Raw genomic sequence first — 15,162 nt, 5'->3', positions numbered from 1 at the left:
TGAGTACAGTTGACACGCAATGTTACGTTCGTTTCAGGTGTACAACGTAGCGATTCAACATCTCTATACATCTGTCACCATATAATGCTATTACAATACCACTGACTCTGTTCCCTATGCCGTGCCTTGTAGTGCTGTGACTAATTCATTCCATAACTGGAAGCCCATTATCTCCCACTCCCCTTCACCCATTTTGTTCATCCCCTCGCCCGCCTCCCCTCAGGCAACCATCAGTTTGTTCTCTGTGTTTATAGGTCTGATCCTGCTTTTTGTTTGTTCATTCATTTGTTTTGTGTTTTAGAGTCCACATAAGAGTGAACTCATGGGGTATTTGTCTTTACTAGTCAGACTTATTACACTTAGCATAATACCCACAAGGTCCATCCATATGGTTGCACATGGCAAGATCTCCTCCTTTGTTATGGCTGCATGTATACACACACTCACACCCCACATCTTTTTCATCGATTCATTTATTGATGAATAAGGTACGAGGTATTGATGAATAAGACACATAGGTAGGAGTGTGGCCTCTTTAGATAAAGTCATTGGTCTGGGAAGGCCTCTCTGAGTTATGTTACTCATGCTGAGACCTGTGTGCCGAAGACAGCCCCGCACAGATTGAGGGAAAGGGCTTTCCAGGCCGAGGCCATGTGAATGCCAAAGGTCGGTGGTGAGAGAGATCTCCTCAGGAGGAACAGCCAAGAGGCCAGTGTGATCGGATGAAGCAATCAAGGGCAGGTTAGCAGGAGAGGAGCTCGGAGGGCAGGCAAGAGTCACATCACATGTCCCTCTGGGCCATCGTAAGGAGTTGGGATTTTCAGAGGAATGAGAAACTTTCAGAGGGTCTTGAACAGGTGAGTGTCATGGTCTGATTCCCACATGGCTCACTGTGCTGGGGAACTGAACGAAGAGGGGAGGAGTTAACAACAAGGGGCCAGTTAGGAAACTACAGCCATCTTCCAAACCAGATGGAACCTGCCTGAATGGAGGCTAAGGGGGATGTTGACAAGAAGCTGGATCCGGAGCTCTCAGTTCCGGAGCTCTAGCTGTCCACCTTGTGCCTGAGCCCTCTGCCACAAGCCAGGACGAGTGGCGGTGCCCAGCAGCACCCTTCGGCAGAGACAGACACTCTGCGAGGAGTAATCCTGGGCAAGACCCAGCTCAACCCAGCCAGCCCAGCGCCCCAGGGAGCAGGTGGGGCTAGAAGGTGCGGCAGGGAGGAGGGTGGTGGGGGAGGGCCAGGAGACTCACTGTCTGGATGCTGGTCTCTCTGCGTGCATGCAGGGGAGATGGGGTATGTAAGTAAGGCCAGAGGCGAAGGGACATCCTTCCTCGGCCTCCTTTGTCCCAAACCCTCAAGGAGGAGGGCGGTAGAGAGGGAGGTAGAGTGGTCGGGATCTCAGAGAAAGAACACTTCACCTACTTCATCCAGACCTCCTGCTGCTCCAAGTTGAGGATCCTGCTTCCTGCCTCATTTTACCCAGAATGGCACCCTTCTGGATGAACCAGACAAGGATGAAGTCTTGTTCCTTTTCCCGATTGCCAGCCTACACGAACCCCCATATTTCCTTAGCCCATGTCTCCCTACCTCAGGGTAGGGGTGAGAAGGAAAGGCCGCTCTCCTGGTGGTGTATCCCTGTTGGGAGTTTTGCCCCAACTAGCTTGCCTTCAGCTTCCTCTCCTCCAACTGCCTGCATCCCGGCAGCTCCTGGACATGCCTACGACAGCCAGGCCTTCCACATGCTCAGCTCCGCTGCTTCTGGGGAGGACAGAGTTTCTCTCCCCAACCCCCAAAAGACAGCCCCACAGGCAGGCGGGTTAGAGTCCCCCCGGGGAGGAGGGGTAAGCAGGAGCAGCCCGACACACCTGCCTCATTCCTTTCCTCTTGTTCACCCAGGAGGGAGCTGTGGGGGCTGGGTTCCCCGCCCCCTTGCTCCCTCCCATCCCAGGGAGGAGGAGAAAAGAGGTAGGGGGTGAGGAAGAGAGGCCTGAGTGGGGAGCACTCCCACCCCCAGCAGTGTCCACTGTGTATTAGCTTTGACCTCACCCTCCGGTGCCTTCCAGGCTTAAGGAGCACAGAGCCAGGGGGAGGAGAGACTGGAGAGATACAGGATCAGGGCTGGGATAATGAGGTAGGAGCAGGAATACTGCAGAGCCTGCTGCCTCCAGAGAGGAGTGAGCGGTGGGGTGGGGCAGGGGCTGGACACCACGTTGTGGGGGGAAGGACGTGTTCCAGTCAAGTCCTGGTGAGCTGATATATGCCGGCAGGATCTGTAAAGGAAGAGAGTGAAAGTTGGGGAAGGAACAAACAAGGCGTTACCCACTCCATATCCTCCCTCCGGGCCAGAAGCTGGCTAGGGTCTCAGGGCAAAAGCTGGAGCCCACAACTGAAAAGGGGGATGTAGGATCTGGCAATGGTCCTAAAGGGAGATGTGGAGGTGATGAAGGGCAGGAAGATAGGGCCCAAGGGGCACGGGGCTTAGGCATCCTGGCTGAAGGCCGAGACAGAAATCAATGTGCTGACTGGAAATTGGGGGTGATGGAGGTAGATGGGAGGAAGAACTTGCCAAATAGCTTGGGGGAGGACCAGGGTTGCAATTTTGGAATAAGAACAGATGGTGGACCATAGATTAGAGGGGAAGGGAACTGTCCTGGTCCCCAATACCTTTCACCTTGATGGACCCTGGGTCACCTCCTTGCAGGAGGAAAAACTAGTATGGTCTGATAGAGCCTGGATGGCCCCAGCTGGAGGGAGAGGGAGAACTAACAGAGAATGAGGGTGGTGGACAGATCAGCAGGCAGTGGTCAGGTTAAGGGTCAGGGAGCGGCAGCCAGACCGGGGTGGGGATCAGAACCCAGGCATCCTGCTTTCCAGTCACTCAAGGTCCCAGGGCTGAAATAAGAGGAAAGAGGCAGAGGTAGAGGCCCTAACAACTCTAGGAAGACCCAGGATGAGAAGCTACGTCAGCTTCTCCAAGCCCTCCTCCTCCCAGATCAATGCGCCCCCAGCTAGCCCCCGGCAGGGGGCCTTCCACGTTGGAGTTTGGCCAGGCTCTAGTCGCGGCCCCCTTCCTCCCCTCCACCACCCCCCCTTCTCATGTGGTTGCCGGCAGCTGCCTGCGGTCGCCCCAACCCCTGCGCTCAAGGCACGGGGACTTTCCAACAGGGGAAAAAATGACTTAATGAGAGTGGGAGCCGGGGGCGGGAGGGACAGGTCCCTGTAATCACCGCTCCACTGTGGGGCCTGTGCGCCTCCGGGGCCATTCCGGGCTTCCTGCTGCCAGCGCCCCCCTCAGGCTCTGTTGGGGAGGTGGACGGGCTGGGGACAGGGGGATCCCTTTTCAGGTTTCAGACTCTTTGGGCCCTCTGGCCACGTTTGCTCCCTAGGCTTGAGGCGCGTGGAAGCTGGGACGCCCCATGATCCCTCTCCAGACTTTGTCCTTGAAGTTGCGCGGGGGTGGAGGGGGATGAGTGGCAGTCTCTCCTAGGAGCCAGGGTTCTCTGCTGGTGGATTAGAGGGGTGAAGGATCAGGAGTAGAGCCCTGTGCCACTTTGCGCCTGCGCACTTCGAAACTTCCCCGGTTACTGTGGCAACCAGGGCAGTCGAGGTGTGTCCGCGGGGCTGGGAGGCGCCCACTCCCCCTTTTCTCGCCGCCCTGCGGGCCAGGCCCGGCCGCTGCGGTGCGCGGGGGTGGGGGTGTGCCGTTACCATGGCAAGGGTGCGCTAGGAGGGCACATTCTTCCCCAGGGTGGGAGCGCCCTGGGGATACGAGAAGAGGGGGGGGGGGTGACGGGGGCGGCAGAAAGGGAAGCGGCGGGTGGTGGTGGAGGGAGGGTCATAACGAGGGGAGGAGTCTCGGACAGGATGAACCAGGGCTCCTTGGGGTTGGGGTGGGGAGTTTGGAATCTACCCCCCTCTGCCTAGCTCTCCAGAGACGTCCAGCTCCTCCTCCGAAACTCTCGCTAGGGTTCAAGCCCCTCCGTCCCCACTTTCCGGGGAAGGGATCCCCTACTACCGAATGGAAGGTCTTTTAGCTTCCCCCTGAGACCAGGCTCTGCGAGCTTAGTGTTTGTCCCTTTCCTTCCCCCACCCCAAGCGAAGCTGCAGCACAGACTGCGACCTGAAGCCCTGCAATTAAGCCCCTCGCCCGCCCCTGCGCCGCCCGCCGGCCCTCTGCCAGACCGGGCCTGCACCGTCAATTACAGCCGTGCGCAGCAGCTGATTACTCCGGAGTCAGGGAAGCAGCCGGGGTGGGGACAGCTGGCAGGCCAAGGGGGCGGGGTCCCTGGGGTTGTCCCCGGCCCAGGATCCTTAATTGGAACTTCGAACTGCGGCCCTCTAGCCCAACTTCTCCGCTGCAGGCAACATGGGGGGGGGGGCGGGGAGGGGGGGACAGGTCTAGTTAGTGCTCTGTCCGGCTGTGCCTCAATTTCTCTCTTCTTGAATGCACACCGCACCCGGGCAGAAAGAGTGCAGGGAGGTTGTGTGTGGTGTGGTGTGGTGTGGTGTGGTGTGTGGTGTGTGTGTTGGACGTCTGGACTCGAGGGCTGGGTACTCCAGAAGCTCAAAGCCCTCAAGGCCGGCTCTCTTTCCCGCCGCAGACAGTCGCGTGGGTCTCCCCTGGCCCGGAGCCCCACCCGGTGGACCTGGCTCTGTCTTGCTGAGCCAGCCTCAGGGTGGCTGCCAGCCCATACTTTGCTTTTGTGGGAATCAGAGTCCCTTCTGGGCAGGAGGCTTCTTTCTCCTCACTTCTGCCCTACAAGGGAAGGCAAACTAGGACCCTGCAGAGCAGCGATGGTGGCGTATTCTGCCATCACCCTTGCCCCTGCATCCCGTCTTCGCTCTCTCCCTGCCTGCAGGCCTGGAGGGGCTGGGGTTGAGCTAGCGTCTCCCGCGGTCCAGCTCCCCACATCTGGCCGGCAGCTGGCACCCGCCCACTGCGTACTGCTGTGGCCCCAGCGCCCTCTGTTGGTGAGGAGCGGTGGTGCACTAGCTTTCGAGCCTGGGCCGCCCGCAGCCGCCGCCACCACCACGGGTCTCGCTTCAGTTCTTCGGGTCTCGAGGTCCACCCATTCGGCGCCCCTTGTCCTGGGGTACAACCCGACTCCTTCAGCTCTTCGAATTCTGCCGGCCGTGGCCTCGATGACCTTTCCTCTGTGTACTTGAAGTCTCTGTGTACTTGAAACCTTGTTCCGTGTGACTTAGCTATCCCCCAACCTCTCATCCTCCCTAGTCGTCCCTGCTTCGTGGGCAAGTTCTGAGGCGCGGTCTCTCTGCGCCCAATGCAAAAGTCCTCAAATAGGAACATGATTACATAAATCAACGCCCATCTGCTCAATGGAATTCTTCACAGCGTCCTTAAAAGTGAGGTGGTTGAAGCATATTTAGTGACTGAGACAGTGTTTGCTCTATATGGTGTGTGTGTGTGTGTGTGTGTGTGTGTGTGTACAAGATACAAAATAGCACAGGGCAGGATCCTTCCTTTAGTGCAACAAAAATTTATAGATGTGATTTGAATTTTAAAAGTCTAAAATAAGCAGCAAATTGCTAATGGAAACTATTTCTGGATGATGGGATTATAGGTGGTTTAAAATTTGTTCTCTTTATCCACACTTTTGTTTATAATGAACACGTATTACTTGGGCACAATAATTCCATATTCAGAATATTTTTGGCCCCAAATGTGAGCATTGCATATAATGAGAATATACTAAAGAAAGAAACCTAAAACTAGGAATTAGGGAGATCTGCCATCCTGACAAGAGCTAATATGATTATGTCATTAGGATTTTCTTCTTAAAATCGTGATGGTTTGTAGTGAAAGCAGGTTTCCAGCCTCTGAATCCCAAGGCCCAGGATGCCAAGAAGTTGTAGAAATCCATAGGCACAGCCAGCATTCTCGTGATGAATAACTGATTTAGCTCCCATTATGCTGCATATGTAAACAGCTGTTGCCCTGATTGATAACATAGAAACAATTTTGTAAGTTTAATACTTTTTTTTCCCTCAGTCTTGCTCCTCTTCCATCTCTTTGCAACATGACACATCATTAACTGCCCTCTCCTTAGAAATATTCTACTATTTTGTGCACTGGCTGACCACGCCCCCTCACTCCCCACTGCCTCAGGGATTTCATTCACTCCTTCCTTGTCTTTTTTCTTTTTATTTGATGTAAAAGAAAAATTACAATATACAAAGAACTTTCCCCTTCCTTGAACCACTTGGGAGTAAGTTGCTTACATGATGTCCCATCACTCCATATACTTTGGTGTATATGTCTTACAAAAAAAGGACGTTCTTGGGGCACCTGGGTGGCTCAGTCAGTTGAGTGGTTGAGTGTCTGACTTCAGCTCAGGTCATGATCTCACAGGTTCATGAATTCACACCTCCCGTAGGGCTCTGTGCTGACAGCTCAGAGCCTGGAATCTGCTTCAGATTCTGTGTCTCCCTCTCTCTCTGTCCCTTGCCCACCCACGCTCTCTCTCTCAAAAAATGAATAGATTTTTTTAAAGGACATTCTCCTACATAACAATGCAATGCTCATGATCAGGAAATTAACATTGATACATTCATATTGTCTAATACCCAGACCTTATTGCACTTTCATCAATTGGCCTAATGATGAAAGGATCCAGGTCCAGAATTATTAATTACATTCAGTTATCATGTCTTTCCAGACTCCTTCAGTCTCAGACAGTGTCTAAGGTTTCTTTTGCTTTCGTGATCAGGACAATTCAAAAGACTGCAGACCTATTATATTGCAGAATGTCTCTCAATTTGGGTTTATCTGTGTTTCCTCATGATTACATTAGGGGTATGCATCTTTGGCCCCATTATTATAGGCGTGAGTGTTTTACTTGTTGAATCGTTATTTATTTTGATGCTCAAAAATTTCCCAGATTTGGCCACCTGCCAAGCTGGCTTCTATCATAATTCTTTGAGCACTTCCTTACTTCCAGGCTCATCTTGTACTTTCTCTGCTCCAGCCCTGCAACCAGCCATTTATCCAAGGCACCTTTGTTCTTTTTTAATGGAGAGTGATATTTAGAAATCAAGATCTGGGTGCTAGGTGTGTTCATTGTTCTTGGAGTGTCACTGCTTTTGGGCCTCTCAGTGGACAGTGCTAGGAAATATATATATATATATATATATATACACACACACACACACACACACATATATATATATACACATATATATACACACATATATATATATATACACACACACATATATATGTGTATATATATACACACACACACACACACATTTCTATTTATTGATAGATCAATCTCTCTATGCAGAAAGCCAAGAGTGCACACCATACCTTCAATTCCAGTCCAACACCACAAGGTTTATTCTAATTTTCTCCCTTTCTGGGGTGCCTGGGGGGCTCGGTTGGTTATCTGACTTCGGCCCAGGTCATGATCTCACGTCTCATGGGTTCAAGCCCCACATCAGGCTCTGTGCTGACAGCTCAGAGCCTGGAGCCTGCTTCAAATTCGGTGTCTCCCTCTCTCTGCCCCTCCCTTACTCTCTCTCTCTCTCAAAAATAAACATTTAAATATTTTCATTTTCTCCCTTTCTATTTCTGTGGTGTCCTCCTCCCTTGTTAGAAGGGTTATTTAATCCCTTTGTAAATCGCTGCCATTGCTGCTGCTCCCTCCACTCCCCTTGCAGACTTCAGCTTCTCCCATCTCGGCCTTGATAGCCTATGCTAGGCTAATGCACCCCTGCCCCTTGCCCTCACAGGAGTGTTTTACTTTGGGCCCCCATCATGGCTTGGGAGCCAAATTATTCCTTCCAGGCAGGAAAGCTGGGGACAGTTTTACTCTTTCTTGAAGCTCTGGATATAATTCTCAATTCTTTCTATTCAGTAAATGGCAACTGCTCTCCTAGCTGCTCCTATTAAAAGCTCTGGAGACATTGGACTCCTTTATTTCTCTGACACCTCACATGCAATCTATCAGAAAATCCTGTCGGTTCTCCTTCTGTTTATTTCTAGAGTCTGATCACATGTCATGTCCTCCCTCATCACCATCCTGGTCCAAGCCACCCCGGGTCTCTTGCCTTGAATGACTGCAGTTGTCTGCTAGTTGGTCTCCCTGCTTCTGCCCTTGCACACCCCCAGTCTACTCTATATATAGCAGCCAGAACAATCCTTTTAAAGTGTTAGTCATGTCGTGTGCTTCCTCTGCTCAAAATTCTCCAAAGTCTTTCTATCTCATTCAGAACAAGAGCCAAAGTACTTGCAATGACTTGCAAGGCCCTACAGGATCTGGCTCCCACTCCCATTCCCACCTTTACCTCTTTTCCTACTCTTGCCCTTACCCATTTACTTTAGCCACACTGTTCTCTTGGCTGTTCTTTGCGGAAACCAAATTGTCCTGCCTCAGGGCCTTTGCACTTACTATTCCCTCTGCCTGAAATAGGTTTCCCCTAGTAACCATGTGGATGTTGCCTCTCTTCATTCAGGACTTCACTCAGATATCTCCTTACAAGAGGGGACTTTGCAGAACAACCTATCTTATCTAAAACAGCAAACTTCCTCTTCCTTTTCCCTTGCTTTATTTCTCTTCATAGTACACATCACATATCTGACATATTTGTGTATTTGTTTACTGTCTGTCTCTGTACTCTATAATGGAAACTCCATGAGAGCTGAGCCCCTCTTTTATTTTTTTTGTTGTATGTCTATGGCAAGAATGGTACTGAGTACATAGTAGGTACTCAATAAATACAAGTGAATGAATAAATGAATGAACATCTATGACAATGACTACCAATTTGTCTTCAGGCCCAGCCTAGGATTTTTCTTGAAGTTCTGGCTGCCAGTTAGATATGTTCTGATGTGGGTCTGTGGCACCACAAACTGAAGCTTTATTAAAGCAGGTTCATTATCTCATGTATGTACTTATTAATTTAGAACTGACTTTGTTTTCCCCACAGCTGTCTTCCCAATGCCTAGAACAGTGCCTGGCATAGAGCAGGCAATTAATAGTTGTTGAATAAATGAATGGAAGATTTCCCCCTCCAAACTGTTTTCCCTGACTTGCTTGTTTCTCTTTGTAACATTATTGTTTTCCTAGTTGCTAAGACTCAAAACTCTGTCAACGTGGACTTTCCCTTCTCTTCTTTTTTCCATATCCAGTCAGTGGCCAAAAGCTGCTGTTTCTCCCACTTCTTTGGCACTGGCAATATTGTGCTTCATCATACACCCCAAACGTCATGAAGACCTCCCAACTGGCCTCTCTCATTCCTGTTTTTCTCTCTTCAATCTATCTTTATCAGATTTTTCTATTTTTTCTCGCCCATAAAGTGCTCTGATCATGTCACTTCCTCTGGCTGAAGATTTCAATGGGTCTTTGTGCCGATTAGGGTTCTTAATTGCAGACAACAGAAATGGACTCTGGTTCACTTAAGTAGAAGAGAAATTTCCTGGAATGATATCCGGAAACACACAAAATTGACATGAAGCCTCCAGAATCAGGCTCGGGGAATAGTCAGGAACCAAGAGAGGCTAAGGAACCAGAACCTCAGTCAGGTCTTGCCTTAGGATCAACCTGATTACGGGACTCTGCTGTTTCAGTGTAACATGGTGTGCAAAGGAGAAAAACTGGAGGTGATGGCTTGTGGCATATCATGGAGGGCTTCAGGGAAACAAATCATAAGAGACTCTTTTTTTTTTTTCAACGTTTATTTATTTTTGGGACAGGGAGAGACAGAGCATGAACGGGGGAGGGGCAGAGAGAGAGGGAGACACAGAATCGGAAACAGGCTCCAGGCTCTGAGCCATCAGCCCAGAGCCCGACGCGGGGCTCGAACTCACGGACCGCGAGATCGTGACCTGGCTGAAGTCGGACGCTCAACCGACTGCGCCACCCAGGCGCCCCACAAATGTGTAATTTTAAAAAAATAGAAAAATTTTTTGTATTACCTTTTTAAAATTTGTAGTTTGATGTAATTTCTCATTATAAATATTCACATCTGTACCTAATTTTGTTCTTAAAATTTTATATTCTTTTTCTTTTTTTAAAATTTTTTTTTTAACATTTATTTATTTTTGAGACAGAGAGAGACAGAGCATGAATGGGGGAGGGTCAGAGAGAGAGGGAGACACAGAATCGGAAGCAGGCTCCAGGCTCTGAGCCATCAGCCCAGAGCCCGACGCGGGGCTCGAACTCAGGGACCGCGAGATCACGACCTGAGCCAAAGTCGGATGCTCAACCGACTGAGCCACCCAGGCGCCCCTATATTCTTTTTCTTAAAGGGGTCCTATGAAATGATAAAAACTTCAGGCCCCACAAAATCTAGATACACCCTTGTGCAGTTGTCATTTCCTCCTAATCACTCTGATCAGGGCAAGGCATGTGTTTATTCTCGTAATTTCTGAGATGGAAGCAGATGGAAGCCTGGAGAGGTTAAGTTGCTACTGTGACTGGCAGAATGAGAATTAGAACCCAGTCTTTTTGGTTCTCAGTTCAGACATCTGGTCACCATGGACAAGTGCCCTATTCCAAAGGCTTTTCCCTTTAGTTTTCTGTGAATAGGGCTTCAGTGCATCTACTTGGCTTGCCCTTGGGTTCTGGGTTGTACGTAGTTCAGGTGAGAGGTGCAGCGAAGCTAAAAGGGGACAAGTTCTGTTTCCGAAGCGCCCCCACATCTCAGATGATGGCAGCCTGCTCTGTGGCCTTCTATCCACCGCTCCCAGCAACGAAAGGCCAGCATTTGGTGAGAGAGAACCAAGAGCTGTGGCCACAGGTCCTCAGTCTGTGTCAGGGTGAGAAGTGTGGAATCCTTGAACAGAAACAGAATCAGCTGGTGAACCGGCTGTGTGTGAATATTCATGCGAACATGTCTTTTGTTATTTCCCAAGCCAAGTATATTTTTGGTCGGTTTCCTTGGAGACTTGAGAATAAGGAGAGGTCTTACCAAGTGTAGGATAATTTTGCTAGCTCTACTTCCTTTCCAGTTCCCCAAATTAGTCACTCCATCTCACTACCTGGACTGATTTTGTCCAAGGTCACCAACAACTTCTTTGTTGCTAAATCCAACTTTTCAGTCCTTACCTTAATTGACTGTCCCCTGCTATTGGTGGGGTCTTTTGAAATGCAAATCTGATCATCTCCACTTAAAAATCCCTCAGTGGCTCCCCATTGCTTTTAGGATTAAGATACAAATCTCTAACTTGCACGGTCTGCCCGTCCTCTTCCGTCCAGTCACACACACTGAATCTTTTCTCCAGAGGCAAGTGCTCTTTTCTAGATACCAGGATTTTTTTTTCTAATTTTTTTTTTTAAGTAAACTCTACCCCCAACTTGGGGCTCGAACTCATAACCCAAGATCAAGAGCCACATGCTCTACAGACAGCTAGCCACAAGGCTTTTGCACATGTTACTATGTAATACATTATATTATATACTATATGTGTGTGTGTGTGTGTATACACACACCAGACCTACTATTTACCAGACATTGTTTTGGTGCTGGGACTACAGCAGTGAACAAAACTGGCAAAAATTGCTGCCATTCTGGAGCTCACCTTCTGGTGATTGTTTTTTACTGGAATGTTCCTCCCCCTCCCTCTTTTGCTTGCATGGTAAGGAGTTTATTTATTCCTATTTATTATTTTTATTTTTTAAAAAATTTTAATGTTTTTATTTATTTTTGAGACAGAGAGAGGCAGATCATGAGCAGGGGAGGGGCAGAGAGAGAGGGAGACACAGAATCTGAAGCAGGCTCCAGGCTCTGAGCTGTTAGCACAGAGCCTGACGCGGGGCTCGAACTCACAGACTGTGAGGTCATGACCTGAGCTGAAGTTGGATGCTAACCGACTGAGCCACCCAGGTGCCCCTATTATTAGTTTTAAGTAATAGCTTTGTTAAACTATAATTCACATACTATAAAATTCACCCACTGGAAGTATACAGTTAAACTTGGTATATTCATAGTCACCACATATTCACATAGTCATAGTGAATATTCATATTCACCACAATCAATTTCAGAACCTTTTTATTACCCTAGAAAGAAACCTGTAGCCATTAATAGCCAGCTCCCCCTACCTTCCACAAATTCCCCCGCCCTAGGCAACCAGTCTACTTTCTGCATCTGCAAAATTGCCAAACCTGCATTTCTTATAAATGAAATCGTACATTATGTGACCTCTTGTGACTGGCTTCTTTCACCTAGCATAACGTTTTCAAGGTTCATTTATGCTGTCATGCTGAGTCATGTGTCAGTACTTCATTTATGTTTTTATTGAGATATAATTGATGTATAATATTGTGTAAGTTTAAGTACTTCATTTGTTTTATTGCCAAATAATGTTCTGTGGTGTGATAATCCTACATTTTGTTCATCCATTCATCAGTTGAAGGACATTTGGTTTGTTTCCACTTTTTGCCTTTTATGAGTTATGCTGCTGTGAATATTTGTATATCATTTTTTGTATGGACATATGTTTTCATTTTCTTGGATATATAGCTAGGAGTGGAACTGCTAGATCATATGGTAACTCTATGTTTAACATGTTGAGAAACCGCCAGACTGTTTTTCAGAGTAGCTGCGCCATTTTACATTCCCACCAGCACTGTATGAGAGTCCCAGTTTCTCCACATCCTTGCTGTTACGGGTCGAATTATGTCCCTCCAAAATTCATATGTCCCAGAGTCCCTCAGAATGTGAACTTACTTGGAAATAGGGTCATTGCATATGTAATTAGTTAAGATGAAGTCATATTGGAGCAGGTTGTGCCTCTAATCCAATATGACTGGTGTCTTGTATTAAAAGGAGAAATCTGGACCCAGAGACTCACACACAAGGAGAATGCCCTGTGAAGACTGGAGGTAGGCTGCCACAAACCAAGCGACTACCAGAAGCTGGGACAGAGGCTTGGGACAGATCCTTCTCTAGCCCCTTTGGAGGGAGCTGGCTCTGCTGACACCTTGATCTTGGACTTCTAGCCTCTGTTAAAAGCAAGACAACAGACCCACAGTGGAGTCACTTATACTAAGTCCCACATCGCCAAACTGAGAGTTAACTTAATTATAGTTTCAACTGTCCCAGAAATGGAATCTTAAATCAGTCAATCAGGAATCACCTGATCAGCACTAGATAGACCTCTGCCGTCCCCTAAGGGAAAGTAACTCGCAATAACCAAGCTCCTTTTTTGCTGCTGTAACTTCCTTATTCCACTGTCTTCTGCCTATGAAAGTCTTTCATTTTGTACAGCTCCTTAGAGGTCCTTTCTATCTGCTAGATTGAATACTGCCTGATTCAAATCAGTTTTTGCTCAAATAAACTCTTTTTTTTTTTTTTTTTTTTTTTTTTTAATTTGAGACAGAGAATCTTAAGTAGGCTGCACTCAGCACGGAGCGCAAGGTGGGGCTTGATCTCACGACCCTGGGCCAAAATCAAGAGTCTGACACTCAACCAACTGAGCCACCCAGGGACCCCAGCTCTTAGAAATTTTAATGCGCTTTAGTTTATATTTTAACACGTCTAAAACTATGCGATAGTAAATCTATTGTTTAAGGACTCAGTTTATGGTACTTTGTTATGGTAGCTTTAGCAAACTAATACATTCTCCAACACTGGTTATTTTCCACTTTTAAAGTTATCATTATGACTATCCCTTTGGGCGTGAAGCGATATCTCGTTATGGTTTTGATTTGCATTTCCTTAATGCAAATGATCTGGAGCATACTTTTACATGCTTATTAGCCATTTGTATGACTTTGGATAATGTCTATTCAAATCCTCTGCTCATTTTTAAATTGGATTATTTGTCTTTTTATTATTGAGTTTTAGGAGTTCTTAATATATTCTAGTTAGAAATCCTTTTTCAGATACATGTTTTGCAAACATTTTCTCCTGTGCTCAGGGTGTGTTTACACTTTCTTGATGATGTCCTTTGAAGCACAAAAAAATTTAATTTTGATGAAGTCCACTTTACCTATTTTTTCTTTTGTTGCCTGTGCTTTTTATCTAGTGCCTGCCTGTCTTGATCTTGCTCAAATGTTACTTCCTCAGGAAGCTCACATTCCTTTGGTGTATGCTCTCACAACCATCTTTGTTATTACAGATTTGTTGGTGAGATTTATTTGATTGTCTTCCCCATTAGATTGTGAACTCCAGGACAGTAGAGTCGAAGTCTGCTTTTTCTCTCTCCGTTGTGTCCCCGGCACAGTGCCTGCTATGTAGCAGGTGCTCAGAATTATTGAATGAGTAAATACAGGCTTGACTGTATGGGCTGGTACCTGCATGAAACACTCTTCAGTGGTCTTGATTACACCCACTCTCCTGCTTCTACGTCTGGATTGCTCCTCAGGTTGCCCTGCTGGTTCTTCTTCCTTTACTCATCCTCTCTTCTCACCCTCCACACTCTCTTTGCCTCCACGCTCAAGGCTCTGATTATCATCTTAAAGCTAATGACTCTCAAGTCTCTTTCCTGCATAGAAGGCTCTTCTAAGCTGCAGACCTGCATATCTGACTGTAAAGAATATGTATGCTGCAGTTGTTGAGTGTTCTATCAATGTCAATTAGGTCAAGGTGGTTGATAGTGTTGCTTATACCTTCTGTATCCTTACGAATTTTGTCTACTTGTTTATCCCTTATTGACAGGGGGATGTTGAAACCTCTGAATATAATTCCAGATTACCCCTTGCAGTCCTATTAGTTTTTGCATCATGAATCTTGGAGCTCTGCTTTCAGGTGCATAAACACTTATGATTCTTGTGTTCTCCTGATGAGCTGACCCCTTTGTCATTATATAATGACCTTCTATATTCCTGGTTATATTTTGTCTCTGAATCTACTTTGGTATTAATATAACCATTTTGGCTTTTTTTTTTTTTTTTTTTTTTTTTTTAGTGATAGCATGGATATGTCTTTTTCTACCCTTTTAGTTTTTATCAAAATATCTGTGTCTTTATGTTGAAAGTGTCTTTTTCTTTTTTTTTAGGAGACACATAGTTGAATCTTTTTGTAAAAATCCAAATTGACAATCTGCCATTTAATTAATTCAGTTACATTAAAAAAAATTTTTTTAGGGGCGCCTGGGTGGCGCAGTCGGTTAAGCGTCCGACTTCAGCCAGGTCACGATCTCGCGGTCCGTGAGTTCAAGCCCCGCGTCAGGCTCTGGGCTGATGGCTCAG

General features: G+C 47.2%; 1 long non-coding RNA gene across 2 annotated transcripts; it reads right to left on the bottom strand.

Moving 5' to 3' along the window:
• Positions 1-455: 455 nt before the first annotated feature.
• Positions 456-3,521, bottom strand: LOC125173272 (uncharacterized). Of its 2 annotated transcripts, XR_007154981.1 has the most exons (4): positions 3,232-3,521; positions 2,051-2,274; positions 1,592-1,762; positions 456-903 (listed from the first exon to the last, which is right to left on the bottom strand). It is a non-coding gene; the product is annotated as an uncharacterized LOC125173272 (long non-coding RNA). The 2 variants fall into 2 exon arrangements; XR_007154980.1 differs by having other exon boundaries at positions 1,592-2,274.
• Positions 3,522-15,162: the final 11,641 nt, after the last annotated feature.

Source organism: Prionailurus viverrinus, chromosome C1 (assembly GCF_022837055.1).
Source record: "Prionailurus viverrinus isolate Anna chromosome C1, UM_Priviv_1.0, whole genome shotgun sequence".
Taxonomy (NCBI): Eukaryota; Metazoa; Chordata; class Mammalia; order Carnivora; family Felidae; genus Prionailurus; species Prionailurus viverrinus.
Note: the sequence above shows the minus strand (reverse complement) of the source record. Positions and strands in the feature narration are given on the sequence as shown.